The sequence below is a fragment of the Galeopterus variegatus genome, unplaced genomic scaffold (genome assembly GCF_000696425.1).
Source record: "Galeopterus variegatus unplaced genomic scaffold, G_variegatus-3.0.2 Scaffold978, whole genome shotgun sequence".
Classification (NCBI taxonomy): Eukaryota; Metazoa; Chordata; class Mammalia; order Dermoptera; family Cynocephalidae; genus Galeopterus; species Galeopterus variegatus.
The window spans coordinates 127,824-150,130 of NW_007727089.1; the positions used below are offsets into that span (position 1 = coordinate 127,824).

General features: G+C 49.6%; 1 pseudogene; it reads left to right on the plus strand.

Moving 5' to 3' along the window:
* The first annotated feature begins 3,351 nt into the window (after positions 1 to 3,351).
* Positions 3,352 to 5,019, plus strand: LOC103591500 (annotated as a pseudogene).
* The last annotated feature ends 17,288 nt before the right edge of the window (positions 5,020 to 22,307 follow it).

The following is a 22,307-nucleotide window of genomic DNA, read 5'->3' on the forward strand; positions in this document are numbered from 1 at the left end:
GCTCTCCCTTCGCGGGAGGCGGGGATCTCACCGCACCCTTGGCTGGGCCAGGAGGGTCCGCCCCGCGCGGGTTCCTGTTGCGCGGCCCCGGCAGGTGTCACATCTTGCGCGGTCCCACGCGGCGTCCTCGGCCACGCGGAGCTGGCGGGCACTCGAAGTGTGGCTGCTGCGACTGAGAAGTCCACGTCCTTCTCTGTTCAGTTTCACCGCATTTCAATTTAACTGTCCACGCGAGGCTGCGGCTGCGCGTGGGGTCGCCGGATGGAGGCTCGGGCGGGGCTGTGGCTCAGTCCCAGGAGAGGGGCCTGGACTGGAGCTCAGGCCAGAGAGGAAGAGCCGTGAGCGCCTCGGGGGGTGTGGCGGGGTAGGTGGTGTCCAGGCAGGGCCTCGACCTGTAAGGAGGAGCCTTTGGACTCCAGGACCCGCGGGGGAGGGGACGCTGGGAGGCTGGAGCCGGTGGAAGCCCCTGGTGAGGCTTTGAACTCCTGTCACCCGGGGCAGAGCCGAGGTGGGGTTTGCCTGAGGTCCCTCCACAGGCCAGCAGACCCCTCCCTGGCCCTGGGTTCTGGGAACTTTGTGCGTGGTCTGCTCTGGAGACTGTTCCAGCTCCAAAAAGACGTGGGACAAAGGTGGTGTCCAATGGGATGGCACTAAGGGCATCAGAAGGGGCTGTGTGTGTGTGTCACTGTGTGACTCGTGGGAGCGTATGGAAGTGTGCAGTGTGGGTGTGTCCGAGTGCGGGTGTGCAAGCACGTGTTCTCACGGCCCACCTTCCCCGGCCATCCCCTTCCAAGTCCAGGTCCGTGTCCGGGTGGCCCCGCCTGGGCAGCCCCAATCTGCCCACCTGCTTTGGGGCTGGAAAGAATGGCCTGAGCCCTCCCACACCCTTCCCAAGGCTGACTCTCCTTCCAGCCGAGCCTGCTCCTGGCCCATCGGGTTCCTCTCCCAACCTGCCCTCGTCAGCTGGGCTTCCTGTGCCCACGCCCTACCGTGCCCCTTACCACCGTGGACAAGGATGTTGTGTGCAGACTCAGATTGGGGTCGAGGGTGACAGTGCGGGAGTTCCGCCTCAGCCCAGCCCATCCACAATCTGGGGTTGGATATTGGGCCTGACTCTCCTGAAGTTCCTCTGTCACACCCCCACCCTTTTCAAGCTCCCCTCAATCCCTGCTCTCAAGAAAGCTGTTCCTCTTTCTCTGTCACAGCCTCCCAGTGTGGGCAGGTGGGAGTCTTACCTCTGACATGCAAAGGCCCTGGGACCACCTCCCCAGAGAAAGTGGCATCTCCAGAATGCAGCAGCAACATTTTCTCCTGCAAAATTAGGCCCATTTGTAACCTGCACATCCTACAAAGGGTGCCCAACTGGTCAGGAAAAGGGATAGTTAGCAACACTCTTCAGTAGACTTGGGGTTTCTTCTCTTATTCATTGATGTTTTTAGCAGCGTGGACTCAGGGTTAGCACCACGAAGCTTTCACCTCCAGAAGAATTTATCAATAAGATGATTCATCTGCAGATTCTGTCTGAGAAAGGCTACAAGAAACAGTCATTTCTCAGCTCAGAGAACCCAGCAAACCACAGTGTGTGCACACAGGGCTTACCCCAAAATGTGGGTTGGGTGGTGTGCAAGGTCCATGTCTAGGGTGTCGGGGGGGCTGGGCAAAGAGGGGCAGCATCAAAGACATCCCAGAGGTCCTGAGAGCCATCTAATGATAGATTTCGTGACAGGAGCAACAGAAAAAGAAAAAACATCAAGATGGGCTAGCAGAAGCCCGCAGGCAGAACACGGGACCCTATCAGGGAAGTCGCTCTGTGAGGCTCAAGAACCTGCTATCAAATGGCCTTGACTCCGTATCTCAGGTACAGCTGGGAGGTCTGAATGCTCGACCCAAGCAAGTGTCACCGCACTGACATTGCAGAAGGACCAGCTCTGGACCCACGGCAACACGGAGGCCGTCTGAAGCCCCCACGTCTGTCATGCTCCTTGGCATTGACAGGGGACGTGGTGAAGGGCCCAGAGGAGCTGAGCACACCATCGCGGGCCTGCATCCTGGAGGGCTGTTTATTTTCAGGCTTGTTAAACAGGTCTTGGTGGGAAGGGCCTGGCATTATTTGTACTTTCATGTTTGACTTGCTACTTAATAGTACTTTCCTGAACAAGGTCCTGTTCACCCCAAGGGCCCTGAAGTTCAGGACTCTGTGTCAAAGCAAAGCTAGAGAGAAAACGCCCCAAGAAAAGACAAAGTGAAAAACTAGAAGCACAGGAGGGATTACAGGAGATCATCAGCTGAAACACCTGAAGAAACACCACTTGCAAGGTGGAGACAGGCAGAGGAGGTGTGGCCACACCCAGGGCTCTCCCGGCCGGGGCGCTGAGCATGTTCACACTGATTCTGACCAGAGCAGATCGCCCACCGGCTCTGCCAAAATGGCAGAAGAAACCAAAGGCAAAGAAATGCAAAGTGTGGACAGAAGAAGAGAAGGGTTGTTTAGGAACAAGGTGGGTACCCCGAAGCTCATGGTGAAATCTGATCCCCCGTGGGGCAGTGTTGGAAGGCGTTGGGTCATGGGGTGGATCCCACATGAATAGATTAATGCCATTGGCAGAAGGAGGCTCACACAGGAACAGATTAGTTCCCATCAGAGCTGGTTGTTAAAAGAAGCCTGGCACCTCCCCGCCCTGTCGTTCCCCTCGCTTCCTCCCGCCACATGATGTTGCACCTGCTGGCTGGCCTGCTGCCTTCTGCCATGAGTGGAAGCAGCCTGAGGCCCAAGCCAGATGCAGCTGTCCCAGAATTGTGAGCAAAATAGACCTCTTTTCTTTATAAGTGAACCAGTCTCAGGTGTTCTGTTATAGCAACACAGAAATGGACTCATACAACCAGGTTCCAGAACTCAATTTGAGGTAGCCCAGATTTTCAATCCAAAAGACTGTGCTGACCAGATAGAGGGTCACCATCAGATCCTCAGAGCTTGACCTGACATATGCAAAGGTGTGTGTGTGTCAGAACATGTCTGAATGCTGTACACAGGCACATATATATGTACCTGTCTACTACATGTACAGTTTTCAAACATGTTCTTATTCCCTGAGCCCTTTAGATGGGGAGTGTCTCCTACATGGATTTATGTTTTGTGCCTTTCCACTTATAAATTACTTAACCCGTTATTGTCACACTTGCTAATAGCTATGATACACACCCATAGCATGCCAGGGTCTGTGTACAATGCAATCTTAGTTTTAATGCAGAGAGAACATATTGCTCACATTTACGATCATAGGTCAGGGAATAATTCTTCCAATAGGATTTTCAAGGTTGACAGGCCTCTCTCCAGGTGGTCCGAACGTGAGTCCTGGCCTGTTGTCTTCCTCCCCGGACAGCATGAGCTTCACCACTGGCTCCACCTCCTTCTCCACCGACCGCCAGTCCCTGAGCTCCATCCAGGCAACAAGCCACCGGGTCTGGCCACCAGCAGCACAGCCAGCATCTATGCAGATGCCACTTTGTGTCCCATTCCACCTACTTCCAGGTGCCTGAGGGTCCTGGAGCTTGACTGTGGGGATGGCAGGGGGGTCTGGCAGGAATGGGGGACATCCAGGGTGAGGAGACCATGCAAGACCTGAATGATGGCCTGGCCTCCTGCCTGGAAGAGTGAGGAGCCTGGACATTGATCACTGGAAGCTGTAGAGCAAAATGTGGGGACACCTGGAGAGAAGAGGTCCCAGCTCAGAGGCTGGGGGCATTACTTCAAGACCATCGAGGACCTGAGGGCTGAGATCTTTGCAAATTGTGGACTATGCCTGTCTTGTGGCTGATGACTTTAGAGTCAAGTATGAGATGGAGCTGGCCATGCACCAGTCTGTGAATAGTGACATCCATGGGCTCTGCAAAGTCATTGATGACATCAATGTCACCTGGCTGCAGCTACAGACAGAACTTGAGGCTCTCAAGAAGACGCTGCTCATCATGAAGGAAAACCATGAGGAGGAAGCAAAAAGCCTACAAGCCCACACTGCCAGCTCTGGGTCAACCATAGAGGTGCATACCCCTGACCTTAAGACCTCAGCAAGGTCCTGGCAGACATCGGGCCCAGTATGACCCACTGGCTCAGAAGGACTGAGAGAAGCTGGACAAGTACTGGTCCCAGCAGATTCAAGAGAGCACCACAGGGATCACTTTGCAGTCCACCGAGACTGGACCTGCTGAGATGATGCTTACAGGGCTGAGGCGCACAGTCCAGACCTTGGAGATCGACCTGGACTGGATGAGAATCTGAGGCCAGTGTGGAGAAGTCTGAGGGAGCAGAGACCCGCTACACCATGCAGATAGAGCAGCTCAATGGGGTCCTGCTGCACCCGGGCAGAGGCACAGTGCTAGGCCCAGGAGGAGGCCGTGCTGAACATCAAGGTCAAGCTGGAGGCTGAGATCGCCACCTGTCACCTGTCTGCTGAAAGACCAGGAAGACTTCAGTCTCAGTGACACCCTGGACAGTGGCAACTCCATGCAGACCATCCAAAAGACCACCGCCTACCTGCAGGATGGTGGATGACAAAGTGGCGTCTGAGACCAGTGACAGCAAAGTTCTAAGGTGTCAAGGCAGCAGAAGCAGGATACCCTTTGGGGAACAGGAGACCAGTAAAAGTTCAGAGGTCCAAAAAAAAAAAAGTCCCCTTTTCAAACACGTCTCCCTTCAAGGGCTCCCATCTGCCTGAGGAGTCCAGAAGACTGGGACTCCCGGATTACAGTGGTGTGTCCAGGGGAGGACAGTGCTCAAATCCCAGTCCTGCTGTGCACCAGCTCTGTGATTCTGAACATTACCAAATGGTGACGGAGATCAAACTACTGCCCAATCTGATGGTGCTGACTCTCATAACCAGTGCTATGGATTACATCAGCGTTGACCGCTGGGCCTCTGAGACTCTGTTGACAGCAACCACACAGCTGCAGAGGAGTGGAGGAGGTGGCCTGGGAGCCTGGGACACAGTAGGGCTCAATCCGTCACTTGTATCTCGATCATGAGCTCTCAAAGGCTCACACCTCACACAGTCCTGATGTTCCCCAGTGATGTCTTCCTTCCCCAGGTTGAAGGCTAGGAGTTTTGACTTTCCGTGTTTAATGTCCTCAGTTGGAAATGCTCACTGGGCTTCCATCTGATCAGAAAGAGCTGTATAAAGGGCAGACTTGAGGTGGGCTTTTAGGGCAAGGGGAGAGGCTGCTTTTGCACACTCGATGTACCAAATGTACTCAACGTTATTCACGTTAGACGAATATTTTGGCGCTTGCTAAATGACATGGCATTTCTGGTCAACTGTAATGAAATCTGGACTATTGATGACAACTGTCAAAACTGCCAGACTGGCCATGTTTAATTGGATATTGTTCACCATTTGAATGCAGCCCAGGTCACTAGTGGAATGGCACGCCTGGGTGTGTTGTCCTAGGGTCCTTCTCCAGACCATGGCATCCGCCCATGGAAGAGGCCCCTGAGCTGGCCAGTTAGTGTTGGCCAGAGGTGTTTACGGAGCCCAGTCTGGAGGGCTGGAGCGAGTCGTTCCTGCCCAGCTGCTGTGGAGATGAGTTACCCCACAAAGCCTCTCACTGCTTAGTGCAGGGAGTCCTGGGAGTTTACCCACCACTCCCGGGTGGCTCATGCCGTTGTGGGCTTTGCACCCCTGCCTCAGAGAGCAACACCACCATCCAGCACCAGGACCACCGCCAACTCCGGGGTGCAGCTCCAGCATGGGGAGAAGGAAGCTGCAGCCCCCAGTACTGCTCCTAGCCCCGAGCTCACAAGCATCGGGCTGAGCATGTTACAAACTGTGCCATCAGTAGTCTTCCAGTCAGCAGACACAGAAGGGGAGCCAGGAGGTCCGGGTGCTGTTGGGATTGGTGGTATTGCGGGGGGGTTGTGATGGTGATGGCGGTGGTGGTGTGTGTTGCTGGTGGAGGTCTTGGTGGTGTGCCTTAGCCCGTTTTGTGCTACTATAACGGAGTACCACAGACAGGGTAATTTATAGTGAGCAGACATTTATTCAGTTCACATTTCTGGAGGCTGGGAAGTTCAAGATTGAGGGGCCAGCATTTGGTGAGGTCCTTCCAGCTGCGTCATCCCACAGCAAAGTCAGAAGGGCGAGAGAGAGAACACAGGCAATGACATTAACCCATTCATGAGGACAGAGCCGTCATGACCTGTCACCTCCTAAAGATCCCACCTCTCAACACTGCCGCATTGGGGATTGTTTCCAATACATGATCTTTGGGAACACACTCAAACCACAGCATGGTGGAAGTGGTGGTAAAGGTCATGGTAAAGGTCATGGTAGTGGGGGGGGGTCGTATTAGTCCATTTCTGTTGCTTATAACAAAATACATCGAACTGGGTAATTCATAAAGAAAAGGAAATGTATTGCTTACAGTTTCCGAGGCTGAGAAGTCCAAAGTCCTGGGAACACATCTCGTGAGGGTCTTGGTGGTGGAGGTCTTGGAGGGTCATGGCAAAAAAATGGCAGAACAGAAAGAAACAAACCTCTCATGCACTCTCCTTGAAAGCCCTCAGAACCACACCCTGACCGCCATTGTTAATCCATTCACTAGGGCAGGGTCCTGCAATCTAAGCACCTCTTCAATGGCCTCACCTTTCAATGACCATAACAGGACTTCCCACCCTCAACAGTTACAACAGTGGGAATTAAGCTTCTAATATATGGACTTTGGGGGGACACAGTTCAATCAACCCACAGCATTCCACCCCTGGCCCCCAGAGTTCACGTCCTTGTCACATGTAAATACATTCATTTCATACCCAAAGTCTTAACTTGTTTCAACTCAAAAGTCCAAAGTCTCACTATCCCATCTATGAATTCAAAACAAGTTATCTGCTTCCAAAACAGAATGGTGGCACAAGCATAGGTCACATATTCCCATTCAAAAAAAGGAGAAATAGGCCAAAAGAAAAAGGTAACAGGTCCTAAACAAGTCCGAAACCCAGCAGGGCAGGCATCAAATCTTACAGCTGGTGAGTCAGCTTCCTTGACTGTTTGTCCAACGTCCTCTGCACACTGGTGCGCGGTTTGGGTCCCCAAGTCCTCAGGCAGCTCTACTGTGGCTTTCCTGGTCTCCAGCCATGCTTCAGCTCCCCCAGGCTGGGGTTCTCCTCTATAGCTCCACAATTCTGGGGTCTCCATGGCGGTCCTGCTCTCACACTCCACTAGGCGTGGCGCTGTTGGGGTTTTTCTGCTGCAACTCTGACCCACGTTTCCACTCAGCATTGCTCTCATGAAAACTGTCTGTGGTGACTCTGCCCCTGAAACAGATCTCTTCCTGGGACCCCAGGCTTTTCCATACATTGTTTGAAATCAGGGTGGAGGCTCTCAAGCTTTCACAGCTCTGGCATTCTGGGAGCCTGCAGACTTAACACTACGTGGAAGCTGCCGAGGCTTCCAGCTTGTATCTTCCAAAGCTGTAGGTCCAGCCACACCTGGGGCCAATTTAGCCATGGCCGGAGCAGCCAAAGCAGCTGGGGTGCTGGTGTGGGAAGTAGCTCCTCAGGTGGCCCTGGGCAGGGAGCCCATGGAGGGCACCTCAGGCCAGTTCCCCAAGACCATTCTGTCTCCCTGGGCCTCTGTACCTGAAATGGAAGAGGCAGCCTCCAAAATCTCTGAAATGTCTTCAGGGTGTTTCTCCCACTGTCTTGGCTATTAGTACCTGGCTGCCTCATAGCCATGCTAATGTCTTTAGCAACCATTTCCTCTTGCTGTGCCATTGGATTTTTCTCCTGAAAATGCTCTCTCATTCTCTACATGGCCAGGTTGCAAATTTTTCAAATCTTTACATGCTGCTTTCCTTTTAAATTCTGGCTTTATGTTATGCCTTTGCAGCCATAACTCAGCCTAGGCTGTTACAAGTAGCCATGCAGCTTCCTGAATGCTTTGCTGCTTAGAAATTTCTCCCACCAAATACTCTGGTTCACAGCTCTTAAGTTCCAACTTCCACAAAGTCCTAGGGCATAGGACACAGTACAGCCAAGTTCCCTGCCAGTTCATAGCAAGGGCGATCTCTGCCCCAGTTTCCAATAAGCCCCTTCTCATTTACATCTGAGACCTCCTTAGAGTGGTCTTTACAGTCCAAATTTCCATGAGCACTCTGGTCACCACCATGTAACCAGTCTCTAAAAAGTTCCAAACTTTCCCTGGTTTTCTTGTCTTCTTAACTCCCACCAGCAGCTAGGCTTTTTCTAGACTGCTCCTTCAAATTTCTCCAGTCTCCTCAACACCCAATTCTAAAGCTGCTTCCACATTTTCAAGTATTTGTTATATGCAACACCTCACTTCTCTGGTACTCATTTTCTGTATTGGTCTGTTTCTGTTGCTTATAACAAAATACACGGAACTGTGTAATTTATAAAGAAAATGAAATTTATTGATTACACTTTCTGAGGCTGGGAAGTCCAAAGTCCAGGGAAAACATCTGGTGAGGGTCTTGGTGTTGGCAACAGTGACTCAGGGGTCTCACACAGCAGAAAATGGGGGAGTAGAGAGAAACTAAGCTCCTCATGAGCTCTCCTTTTGAAGCCCAAGGAAACACGCCTCTGACCACCATTATTAATACATTCACTGCAGCATGGTGGCAATCTAATCTCCTCTTCATGCCCCCACCTTTCGATGATCATAATGAGATTTCCTACCCTCCGCAATTACAGTGTGAATTAAGCTTCTAATACAAGGACTTTGGGGACACAATTAAATCAACCCACAGCAGGTGGTGACTGTGGTGGTAGTGGTGGAGGCTGTGATAAAGATGGTGGTGGTGGTGGTGGAGTTGTTGGAGGTGGAGGTGTTGTAGGTGCTGATGGTGGTGATGGTGGTGGTGGTGGAGTTGTTGGAGGTGGTGGTGTTGTAGGTGCTGATGGTGGTGATGGTGGTGGTGGAGGAGTTGTTGGAGGTGGAGGTGTTGTAGGTGCTGATGGTGGTGATGGTGGTGGTGGAGGGGTTGTTGGAGGTGGAGGTGTTGTAGGTGCTGATGGTGGTGATGGTGGTGGTGGAGGAGTCGTTGGAGGTGGAGGTGTTGTAGGTGCTGATGGTGGTGATGGTGGTGGTGGAGGGGTTGTTGGAGGTGGAGGTGTTGTACGTGCTGATGGTGGTGATGGTGGTGGTGGAGGAGTCGTTGGAGGTGGAGGTGTTGTAGGTGCTGATGGTGGTGATGGTGGTGGTGGAGGAGTCGTTGGAGGTGGAGGTGTTGTAGGTGCTGATGGTGGTGATGGTGGTGGTGGAGGAGTCGTTGGAGGTGGAGGTGTTGTAGGTGCTGATGGTGGTGATGGTGGTGGTGGAGGAGTCGTTGGAGGTGGAGGTGTTGTAGGTGCTGATGGTGGTGATGGTGGTGGTGGAGGAGTCGTTGGAGGTGGAGGTGTTGTAGGTGCTGATGGTGGTGATGGTGGTGGTGGAGGAGTCGTTGGAGGTGGAGGTGTTGTAGGTGCTGATGGTGGTGATGGTGGTGGTGGAGGAGTCGTTGGAGGTGGAGGTGTTGTAGGTGCTGATGGTGGTGATGGTGGTGGTGGAGGGGTTGTTGGAGGTGGAGGTGTTGTAGGTGCTGATGGTGGTCATGGTGGTGGTGGAGGAGTTGTTGTAGGTGCTGATGGTGGTGATGGTGCTGTGCACATAGCACCTTCTCCATTTAGGGCCAACAGCACTGAAATATTCCTTTGTGGGGCTTCTCCCCTTGAACATTTGCCCATCACGATGGGCACCTGGTAAGGGCATGGGAATGAGTCACGAGTGGAGTGACACAGGAAGGAAATGATTGGAGCTGCCTCATGCCAATGGCAGCATGCAGGAGAGATAGCCCACTGCTGCTCGGGGCCTGACCCTGTTCCCAGGTCTGTGTTTGCATCTGCTCTCTGGCCCTGTGGGCTCCTTACCTTCCAAGGAGTCCTTTATTCACCTGTGACAGACTTGGTGACATGTGTAAGTCAGCTGGGCCTGGGATTCTCATTACTCATAAACGGTTGTCAGTGATTAGTAATAGGAAAATGTCTGGCCTTAGAGGGCACCGAGCAGGTGCCAGCCCATTATGGCAGCAGTAGGTCAGCACCTTTCCTATTCCCATTTTGCAAATGAGGAGACCAAGGCTGAGAAGATGTGAATCCTCTCCCCAGGATCCTACGCCGGGGATGGTGGAACCTGTCTTCACATCCGCTGCCGTCTCATCCGAGTCCAGCGTCCTACCACTCAAATTCCCCAATTCACCTTGCACTGATCCTATTAGAAAACTCGTCCGATAGCGAAGATGCTGACTGGGTGTGTGACTTAGGGTGCGATGATAGAGGTGCTCGGCAGCATGAGGGTTTTCCACACTCAAGTCAGTGTTGTTCCTTTCACTGAGAGTCAGAAAGAGGAAGGTAGAAGCTAGAGAAGACCTGAAGCAACATGCAGTCATCTCACTTCACCAACATTTAACTCAGCAATAAGCCACGCTTTCCAAACAAACTGGTTAATAAGTCTGTTGCTGGAAGACATTCACATTCTATAGCCTTCCCCAGAATGTTCTAGATGAACAAGTGGTTCACACAGGCCTCGTGGCTGAACGTCTGGAAAAACAACAGAAAAACTGGCCAGAGCCTGGGGAGCTGCCTCTCCTCCTGGCCGCGCCCACATTATCGGTGCCACCCAGCCAGCATTCCTGCCTCCAGACCCCCAGAGCACAGCACACCCCAGGAAGGGACGTCTGGCCTGCCCAGAGGCAAGATCCCCTTCAGACCAGGCCATGTGCCACCTGCCAGCCGCTTGTGGTCTGATGTGCCCTGTTGCTGCTGCCACTTTCAATGAGAGTAACTGTGAGCGTTGCCACTTGCGTTTCCGAACCAGAGTTTCTGCGAACTGGGGCTGCGTTGTGTTCATGGGCAGAGGCAGGGCTCACCCGTTTCCTCTCAGCCTGAGGATAGAAAGGACCCAACAGGCCTTAATTTATCAAACTTCAGCCCCCTCTGAAGAGGCAAGTATCTCTCTGACCAAATGGATCTAAGAGCACAGAATGGTGGATTAAAGTCCTGAATCAGGATTCAAAGAGTGTTTACTGGCAGATCTGAACTAACACAGCTTTGCATCTAGTTTGGTCTCTGATTCCCAACAGGTGGCACTGAGCATCAGTAACTTTGGGGATGGGGTAGAGAGAAGTCCCAGATCCCAATTTGAATTTCATCTTTCTCTGTCCCCACTTGAAAACAGTAATAATACCTCCCATGCACCACGTGAGCAGCCAGGCCATCTGCAAATTATCAGTAGGCATGTGATCATCTGGGTGTCAAGAAACCTCCTCTGAAATAAGGAAAGGGGAGATATGGGTTATTCCTCCTGTGTATTCCTCTGAAGCACCTTGGTGCTTCACATCTGACACCGTGCCAGTGTGAGAGCAGGAGTATTATCCCAGTTTTAAAGATGACAAAAGTGGTCTCAGAAAGTTGATGTAACTTGCCCAAGCCTCACGGCTGACGAGAGGCTAACCCAGGACGTGAATCCAGACTCGACCTCATCCAGAACGTCCCAAAGTTGCTCCCCAGAACTCCAGATCCAGCATGGAAACTTTCAAAGGAGTTGGGATGCAGTAAAGGGCCGCAGGTACAAACTTGGAGAGGCTCCTACTGGGCAGAGATGGAAAAACCTGAGCACTAAAAAGAGTAATTACATTACGCTGATGAAAGTTCATCAGACATGTAAAAAATGTACTTGTTCACGACGATACTGAAAAATCATTGGTAACCTTAAAGATTGCTGGAGCACCAACTCATTCTTCTGAAAATTGGTAAAGTAAAGGAATCAAACCCTTTATCCTGACTTCTGCATGGATAATATTTTGGGGTAACCAAATTATTTTTGAAGGAAAATTTTCTTTACCAAAAAAGTCCAGGTAATCAATTCAAAAGAATGATAGACTTAGAAAATCAACATTTTCCAACTCCCAGTGAAGTAATAGATCCAGATCAACACCAGATAGCAATCGTTGATGGCTGATAACTAAAAGTGGGTCAGATGAAGACGTTCTGTGACCCACCATGATACAGTAGGACATACACGATTCCCTTATTTAGTTTTCCTGGGGGAAAAATTGAACGTGAATCTAATAAGACTCTATCAGCTTATAGGAAATGTGGGAGATAAATAAATATGTTCAAAAATACCACGCAGTGCAAAAAGCTAAATGTAGAGTGTACAAAACTCTACAGGACATGTGTCCCAGTTTCTTTAACAAATTAAGGCGGGGGAGGGAGAAGAAGCTGTTATATATTGACAGATACTTAAAGGACATATTCATTAATTAGTTCAAATCCAGATTCAAGCAAACCAATTGTAAAATTTTAGACCATCAGGGAAATCTGAATAGTCTGGGAATTAGATGATATTTTAGAAATATATCATCTAATAAATTTGACATCAATTATATCTAATAGAATTCAATGTAACAAAATATATCATCTAGCAGAAATTTAAGTGTGGCAGTTGTTTTGCTTTTTAAAACACTCTTCTGGTAGAGAAACATACTGAGGTGTTTATGGGTCAAATTAGGTAAAGCCTAGAATTTGGTATAAAATATTCTAGCAACAAAAACAACAAGAAAAGGGAAGATTAGTAATGTTGGTTATCCTATTCTCTCTACTTTTTAAATACACACTTAAAAATAAAGGGTTCTTTAAATAAAAAACATTGTGACCAAAGGGGATTTTTCCCAGGAAAGCAAGGATTGTTTAACATTCCAAAGGCTACTAGTGATAAGCAAAAAAAAAGCAGCTTAAACAAATTGGGGATTTATTTTTCTCAGGTAAGAGAAGTGCAGAGGCGGCAGCCCCAGGTGTGTGGCTCTGCAGGGGCCCCGGGCTATAGGTATGGTCAGCCTCTCCCCATCATGTGACATGTGCCAGGCTGCCTCCCACATAGCAGTGAGGACAGCCTGGGGTGAGGAAGGTGCTGCCTCAGTGGACCCCATCTAAAGAGCTTTCCCGGATGTTTTTTCTGAATCTCATAAAAATAACTATTTTAAACGATTGCCCCAGCCTGGCCACAGGGAGGCTGGAAACTGTAGGACTTTTTAGCTGTGAATGTTCCACCCTAAATAAAATCAAATTTCTGCTTATGCAAAAGAAGAGGAAACGAACACTGGATTAACAACCAGCAGCCTCTGTCGCAATATTAGGTTGGACTCTAGGAAGTTCTAATATGTGGTCATCTTGATCTACAAAAAAATTTATATAAATTAAGCTGACAATGAAGATTGAAGGAAACAAGCAATATACTGGGTTGACCAAAGTGAAATTGCCATCATTATAGATCAAAAAGAAGCTGAATATTGGCCATCTCCCATGTCATACTATTTATTAAAGGCCTACCAAAAAAGTTAATAGAATCGACAGACAAACACTTTATAATAATAAGTGAAGAAATTAATTTTTCTGGATACGGTGTCAACATATAAAAATTTTAACTTTTCTATACTCTAGCAATAACTAATTAAATAACATGAGTTAAAAAAAGATTACATTCACAATAATTTTTTAAAAATTGTAGCACACTTAGTAATAAATATTACAAAAAATAGACATTTATGAGAAGAAAAACCTCGTTGGAGCATATTTTTTTAAAAAACAACAAAAAGACTAGAAAGATATCATGCCTACAGATGGAAAGAGTCAGTAGGGAAAGGTAGTCCCTCCTCCCAAATTAGCTATGAATTTGATGTCATCTCAATCAAAATCCCAATGGAATTTTTCATGTAACTTAGTAAATAACTCAATTTTATATGGGAGAGAATTAAGGAAGAGGCTCCTGCTTCCAGAAATGGCAGACAACTAACCATAGCATACATGATCCTAAACGTTTTAAACAGCTAACAAGATATTTAAAAGTTACTGTAAGATTCAGGAGAAGATGAAATATCTACAGAGTTAAGTTGATATTTGGGCCACTTTTGCCCAAGGTGGCATTTCTTGATGAGGTGGCTGAGAGACCACAGGAAGGAGACCAGTGGAAGAGTCTGGAACTCCCAAGGGCAGAGAGACGAGTCCTGGACCAGAAGCTCATCTGTGCACTCAGCCTGGCTTCAGATCCTCTGAATGCCCCCAAAATCTCAAACCCTGAAATTACATGCAGCTGATAACAATAAAATGTTCATCTTCCTTAGACAAAATACACTAAACTGAGGTTCTTCAATCACTAGGTATGAACACTTTTGTAGCAATTCATAGGTATCAGTATATACTAAACTGAGGTTCTTTAATCAATAAGTATGAATATTTTTATGACAACTGATATATATCAATACGTATTTTAATGATGTACCAAATTAATATACTAATTTAGTGCTGCCCCAAAACAATATATACCGATTTCACCACACCTTTGCCAGAATTGTGTTTTATACTTTTTAAAAACTACTTGAGTGATTGCAAGTAGTGCCCTGTGTCTACATCAACCACATTCGCCAGTGACCTGTAAGTGCTCCTGGCAGCACTGGCTCCAGCAACAGCTTCTGCTCCTGGGCCTCTGCTCAGGCAGGTGGGCTTCTTTGTGCCCGCCTGTCTGTCTGCCCAGCTTTGTAGGCAGAGTTTGCCCCCATGACCTCATTTTTCTTTGAATCTGAGAAGAGTTCTGGATTTTCAGTTTGTTCAGTTTTTTCCTTGTTGCGGAGACAGGAGTGATGACTTGTGAGCTCCTTACACGTCCAAATCATTATCTTTTAATATTTTAATGGTTTTATTTTTACATGTAGATTTTTATCTGTCCATCAGGAATATTATATGCATAATATAAGGTACAGAACTAATCTTAATGAAAATTCTGTAATTCTCTCATTGATTTGGGATGGCACTTTATTGCATGCAAACGTCCCACATAAGCACATGTGCTCTGGGCCTCCCATTTGGTTCCACTGGCTCATTTGCCTGTTTCTAATCACTTCCACATTGTTTCAAGTATTCTGGCTATTTAATATACCTCTCAAGATGGGGTAGCACAAAGCCTCTCTGATTCTTCCCGGCTGTTCTCCTACATTAACTCTTCTCTGTATTAGAGATCATTTTTCCTCTCATGTCTAATGTTAATTACCTGTGTTCTTTTTCTTTTCTTTGTCAGACTTTCTAGAAGTTTTCTGTTTTATCTATTTAATCATATCTTTTGCATTTTTTATATTCATAAGTGTATTCTTGAATACTTATTAATTCTTTCCCTTTTCAATTTTCTTTCTTGCTTCTTGAATTAAGTGCTTAATTCTTTTTTATTATACAAATAATAGTACTGCATTCCCATTTGGGAAATATTCGATCAGTACAGAATTGTACAGAGGAAGATGCAGGAGTTCCTTCCGCCTGCATCTTCTCTTGCTGGTCCTCTCCTACAAGTAAGAACCATCTTCTGAACCATTTTATGGGCCAGCCCCCTTTTTCATGTATCCAAACACATGAGTGTACATGTACTCAAATGTCATTTTTTAAACACTTTTAAAATGTTTATTTTTTTTAAATAAACGAGATCGTACTGCTTTACTATTTTGACTTGCCTTCTTTTCATTTTAAAATAAATATGTCTTGGAAGTCTTTTTTGTATCAGTATGTATGGGTTTGCCTCATTTCAGATGAAGGCTATGTGATAGGTCACAGTACCTGTACAGGTGGCCCATAATTAAATTGTGTACTCCACTGTTGAAGGATATTTAGCTTGCTTTCCAACATAAACTCTTCAGATACCTGAAAAACAGTATCTACAAGAAACGAATTTAGCCAGTATGCAGAAACGTGGACACTTTACTTGCTAAAATATGGAACTAATTCCCTATGCACTGATAAATAGCAAGGACCCTAATGTTAATATTTGCTGACAATATGATATTCAACTTGGTGCACCCATCCTGTAAATGGGCAAATATAAAACAAATGTATGAAAAGTGACAGCTTTTCCATACTGCAGCCATCACTAATGGAAATGCGATGATACAAACAGCTGCGAAGTAACAATCAAAGCTGATAACTCTACCCCACGACGTGCCAGACACCGTCTAAATATTCTAAATGCATTCCTTACAGATTCATTCCCTTGGTACTCACAGAATCCTGAGGATGCGCTGTTAAGTCTCCATTTCACAAAGTAGACAGCGGTCACACAACCACAGAGTGGTACAGCCAGAATTGGCACCCAGACAGTCCGGCTCCTGCAGAGTCTGCTCCATATCAAAAGTATACAATATTTACAACAACATCCATATTCCTAGACATGTATCTAATGCAGAATGTGTAATATAAAGAAAGTTACAAAAATTTGCTAATGGGCATTATCTATTGGTGTCAACGAAGCACGCCCCAGGTCAACCCTTGGACACTCTTGGAGCCTGTGGGTCAGGAGCTCTGTAGGGTTCAGGGGGCACCCCATGAGGTCTGGGCCTCAGCTGGGATGACTCTGGCGATGCTGGAATCTGGGGATGAATTTGTCATGTGCACCCAGATGACTCCCCTTTAGAAAACTTTGGGAAGTAAACTAGGGAGGAGCGAGCCTCTCTGGCAAGAACTACCATGTTTGTTCTCTGGGCAGCAGGGGCTGCAGGCATGGAAGAAATGGGCCACCTGCTTTCAACAAGGATGGGAAGACCTGAGAGCAGCAAAGACCAAGTTACAGCATCTAACATCCAGAGGCGAAGCAAGCAGGATGCTCGTAAAAGCCAGGAGGACCCCCAGGAGGCCTTGCTGGTCGCTCATGGAGCCTAGGATCCTGGGGTCCAGACAGACAGGCAGCCCACTAAATTCTTACCGGGTTAACATAACCAGGACAACTCCGGGTCGACAAGCAAAGGTCTAACTTGGACATAACAATGAACTTATGGCCTCCGATCCAATTCCTAATTAATCGCCCAGTACACAGAGCCTGAGGCTTACGGGAGGACACATGTAACGTCACCAGCATGTGTCCTCTAACTTCCTCCCCCTTCCCCAAGGACCTGCAGCCGTTTGCTGGGCAACTTGGGCTTGGGAAAGACCAGTGCAAGCGTGTCAGGAATTAGAATGACTGTCAACCAATTCTAACCCCCGTGAGCCGAACGCCTCCACGGCCCACCCACCACAGCGGCCCCAGTCCCATCCCACATCCTTTCTCCAGCTTCCAAAGTGTATGAGACACTTCAAAAAGTTCATGGAAAGATTTATATTGTCTGTTAATTCTACTTTTCCACGAACTTTCTGAAGGACCCTTATAGAGTTGAAATATTTACCCCCAGTGACATGCAGGACTACACACCAGTCCTCAGCCATGCATCAGACCTATTATGGCAGGAGGAGCAAAGGGAAGCCTTGGGGCGCCCCCCCCCCCCGACAACGTACTAAGTCAAAAGCAGTGCTGTGGATAAGCAGCCTGCAGTGCACTGATGAAGCGGGATGTCACACGTGTGCTGAGTCACGCGACCACTCAGAAGGGTGCCCATGTGCGATTCCACCCACATGAGCTCAAGAGCAGACACCTGCCCCATGGGGACAGGAACCTGAACGCCAGCCGCTCTTGTGCAGTTAAGGGCAGGAGGGAAGCTTCTGGGGTGGTGGAAGTGTTCTATATCTTGGTGACTGGAGTACGAGTTATATGGTCGAATATGTTTTTCAAATCTCATCAAACCATACACATAAGATCAGCACATAAGTTATCACCACTTTAAGTAATACCCGTTTCTCTGGCATTTTGGTAATTCGTATACCTGTTAACACCTAACGATGCTGGATGCTGATTCGCACCACCTGCCCCTGCCCCCAGGTGGCCTGTGGAGCACAACAAGGCTAACATGGCTTTGCAGGTGGCGACTCTAGCTCCTCCTCCTAGAACATGAGCACAGTCCCGGTACAGGGCTTATACCCAAAGACCTCACCAATTCTCTTCTACGCTACGAAGGGAAGACACCAGAAGCTGTCTTCCCATGGGGTAGCAGCTGGACCGCGGGCTCCTCTAAGGTGTGACGCTCTGGATGTGTGCTGTGAAGGGCAGTGGGACACTGTCCCGACAGGACTGGACAGCAGGGTGCAGCAGGCTTCTCAGAGTCCTGGTAAGCATGCCCACCGGAGGAGGGGAGACAGCATGAAACACAGGTGCCCCCATGCCAGGCGAGAGTCTGCTACTCCAGCATCTGGGGACCCTGTGCCGAAGCGACATCAGGGCGTGTCCATCAGCTACTGTGCACAGCGAGCCCACAACCACCCCTGCATGTCATAGCTCACCCGTCCAGGGCCAGCACACGCCCACAGGTGGTGGGGGCAGTTGCTGCAGCAGCTCTGCTGCACAGTCCTCACCCTCCTCTTGGAATGTCCTTCTCCAGACTGAAGAACATGAGCACAGGCGGAAGCGGAGGCCTGGGCCTGGACTCCACACATGGTGGCGCCCTCTTTATCCTGCTGGCTGCAGCACATCCCCCGGCCAAACCCACAGAGGCTGGCAAGTGTGGCGGCTGCAGGGTGGGAAGGCGCCGCGGTCCAGCATGGTGAACTCTGAGCCCCACGCAGGGGTGAAGAGAAGCATAAAGAACCAGGGCCGTGAGCAGAGACCTCTCTGCCCTTCGTGATCCGGAGTGGGCTGGAGAGTCTCCCCACAGACATGTCCACCTGGAACCTGGGAATGTGCCTTATTTGGAAATAGGTTTTGCAGATGCACTCAAGTTAAGATGAGGTCCTACTCAATTATGGGGGGACTCCAACGATGGCCGGGAGGCAGAGGTCGCGGTGACGTGGCCACAAGCCCAGGAAGCCAACAGCCACTGGGCGCTGGAAGAGGCAGGAAGAGCCTCCAGAGAGAGCGTGGCCCAGCCGATACCGTCATGGTGGACTTCTGGCCTCCAGAGCTGGGAGAGAACTCGCTGCTGTGGTTTAAGCCACCTACGTGTGGTACTTGCCTTCAGCAGCCCAAGGACACTGAGGCAGCCCCCACCACTGAGAAAGAACAGTCCTGGGGAATCCTTTTGGAAGGTGGGAGGTGTGCATTCTGACTTACTTCATGGATAAACCAAAAAGCTGTCAATTCTGTGAGGCTCCTAAGTTAAAACAGGGCTTTCCGACCACAGAGCAAACTGCTCTGCCAGTCGCCTTAAGCCAAGCAGATGCAAAGTTTCTACGCAGACCTGGTTGAGAACATGATGGAGCCTCCACTAAGGGGTTCTCTTTGAGAAAAGCCTCTGGGCTTGCTATGGACCCTGGGAAATGAACATCTAGGTTGCTCAGCAGAAAGAGACCTCACCGGAAGAGGTCCCCACTCTCAGTTGGCGTTGGGGTCCGCAGCCTGCACTGACCTGCCTGCATTTCTCCAGCACCCACATGTTCCATGCCTCAGGGCTTTTCCCTCCTTTTCACCACGACCGAGTGTGAGCGGTGCTGGTTTGCTACAAGGAGAACTGGGACTGCAGTAGGTTGAGAGGCGACCCCTCTTTTCGTCTGGGGTGCAGCGGCAGCACGAAGGCATCTGTGAACGGCTGAGCACGGGACGGGCACTATGACAGAGGCGTGGCCTTTTTTGTTGGGGGGAGGCTGCCCAGCACCCGAGTTTGGAGTCGGTGTTAGTCTCCTGTTGGTGCTGTAAAAAATTACCACAAACTTTGTGGCTTAAAACAACACAAAATTACTGTCTCATAGTTCTGGAGGCCAGAAGTCCACCTTCAGTTTCACTGGACCAAAATGAAGGTGTTGGCCGCCATGTCCCTTCAGAGTCACTGCAGAGTCACTCCCAGCTCCTCCAGCGGCTGCTGGCTGCCTGGGCTGTGGCCACCTCACTCCAATCTCTGCCTCAGTGGTCACGTCACCTTCTGTGTGCCCCCTCTTATGAGGACACTGCAATGGCATTTGGGGCCCACCCAGACAACCCATGATAATCTTCCATCCCAAGACCCTTAACTTAATCAGACCTGCAAAGTCTACTTTGCCATTGAAGGCAATATTGGGCGTGCAGAGTGGACAGCGGGGTGGAGGCCAAGTGAGAAGCACAGTGTCCTGCGGGCCTGGAGGGTGATGAGCAGCCCCTCCCCACCCCCACGTCCCAGCCATGGGCTCTGTCTCTTGAGGACGAAGCACCTGGGGCAAACTTTGCTTTAAAGACAGACACCTGGACACCCTGGGCATGAGAGGGGGACTGTTGTCACAGGGCACAGCACAAGCTCTCAAAATGCATGCACTGCGTGAGAGAAGCCAAACTGAGAGGGCGCCGCGACCCCACTTGCATGACATCTTGGAAAATGCACACTGATTGGAAGTCGCAGAGAGCAACGGTGGTGCCCAGTCACAGAGGGGTGTGGCAAGAGCTCTGGGAGGATGCTTGCTGTTTTGACTGTGCGATGGCTTCACAGGGCTGATCACATCAAATCTCGTCAAGGGGAACTTAAGCACCTGTTCCTGAAAGAGTGAATCGCGGCCCTCCCTGTGTAGGAAGGCCCGTGTCGCCAACCCACCAGCAAGTGACTGAGGGCTTCCTTGAGGGACGTCCACATCAAGGCTGGCAGGTGACACTGGGTGGTGGCCGAGGGTGAGGGATGTCCACATCAAGGCTGGTGGGTGACGCCAGGTGGTGGCCATGTTGAGATTGGTTCTGGCAAGTGACCCTCTAGGTTCCATCTGGCTCTGCAGGGTCTGGAGTCCTTTCTGGTGGCGCTAGCTCTGCTGTTCCTGTGCAGTGCCACATTGGGCTTTCCTTGCCAGTGGGGCAGGGCAGATTCTGAGGCTCCATGTGGCAGTCTGCACTGTTACAACTCCACAGACACAAGCCGGGCTCCGCACCCACGGGACTGGGGTGTCCAGGTCAGCTCTGACCCTGGGTCCACGGATGTCACCACGTTGGGCTTTGCCTCTCTCATGCCCAGTGTCCTGTGGCCACAGCTGTCCGGGCAGGGACAAGGCATCCTCACTTCATTCTTTCTTTGGGGGACTTGGCCTCTTGGTCTCTAGCAGGCTCAAGTCTGGAGTCTGGGCAAAGTACTCTGACATCTTTTGGGACAATGTCCCTGAGTTCTCTGTCTATCCCTGACTTCCTTTGATGGCCCTGATCGACCAGGGCCCAAGCTGCCCAACTGTCTTGGGCTACTGTGTCCCATTGCCCTATCCCTGGCTGTCTGTGGGCAGGGACTTCCAGCTATCCCCTGACCTCACCATCGCTGTGGTCACATCCGCCATGTGATGCTCATGGTCCAACAGCGCCAGAGTCCTGTCATCCATGGCTTCAGGAGCCTCACCCAGGGGGGCCACCCGTGCCATCAGCCCGGACCGCTCAGGCATCCCCCTTGCTGTGTGGGTGTCACTGTTCATACTTCCAGTAGGGCCAGGTCGGGGGTCCAAGCTCCCAGTTGATAGACGTGTCCTTCGACACGCCATCCATGCTCCCATCTCTGTTCCTCACGCACAGATCTGTGTCTTTCATGCTTGATTACATGTGAATACAAAATACTCAAAGCGTGTGTAAGGTAAAGAGAAAAGCAGCAAAGCCGGTGCGTGAGCGGCCGCGTCCAGGTGGAGGAGCAGCCTCCTGCCACCGCCTCCGCAGAGCCCCACCTTCCCTGCTGCTCACTGAGGTAGTGCTGTCACTCGTGTGTTCAGAGCAGGACATTGTAGAGCTATGTGTTTTAAACTTTCAGAACAACTGAAGTCACACAGTCTTATCCTGCCAGTCACTCTTTCCTCAATGCTCCTCCCACCTGGCACGTCCTCCACACCCAGAGCCGCCATGGGTCAAACGGCGCACCCAGCAGACCCACCTGCTCTGCTCCGAAGGGACCTGGAGTCTTCCCACTTCACTGCTGCAAACCCTGGTGTGCTGAGTGTCCTGTGCATGTCTCCCTGTGCACATTGCAGGGATTCCTCTAGCATATATACCTACAGAGGGATTTTAGAAGTATTTTGGCCCGATAGAAACTGAATTATGTGTGTGAATTGATTCATTCACCTTTAGCTCCCTCCAATAAGTGAGAACATGTGGTATTTCTTTTTCACTGCCTGACTCGTTTCACTTAATATTATTCTTTCAAGGTCCATCCATGTTGTTGCAAATGGCAGTATTTCATTCGTTTTTATAGCTGAGTAGTATTCCATTGTGTAGATATACCACATTTTCCGTATCCACTCATCCGATGATGGACATTTGGGCTGATTCCAGCTCTTGGCTATTGTGAAGAGTGCTGCAATGAACATTGGGAAACAAGTATACCTTCGACTTGATGATTTCCATTCCTTTGGATATATTCCCAGCAGTGGGATAGCTGGATCGTATGGTAGATCTATCTTCAGCTGTTTAAGGAACCTCCAAACCATTTAATGCAATCCCCATTAAAATTCC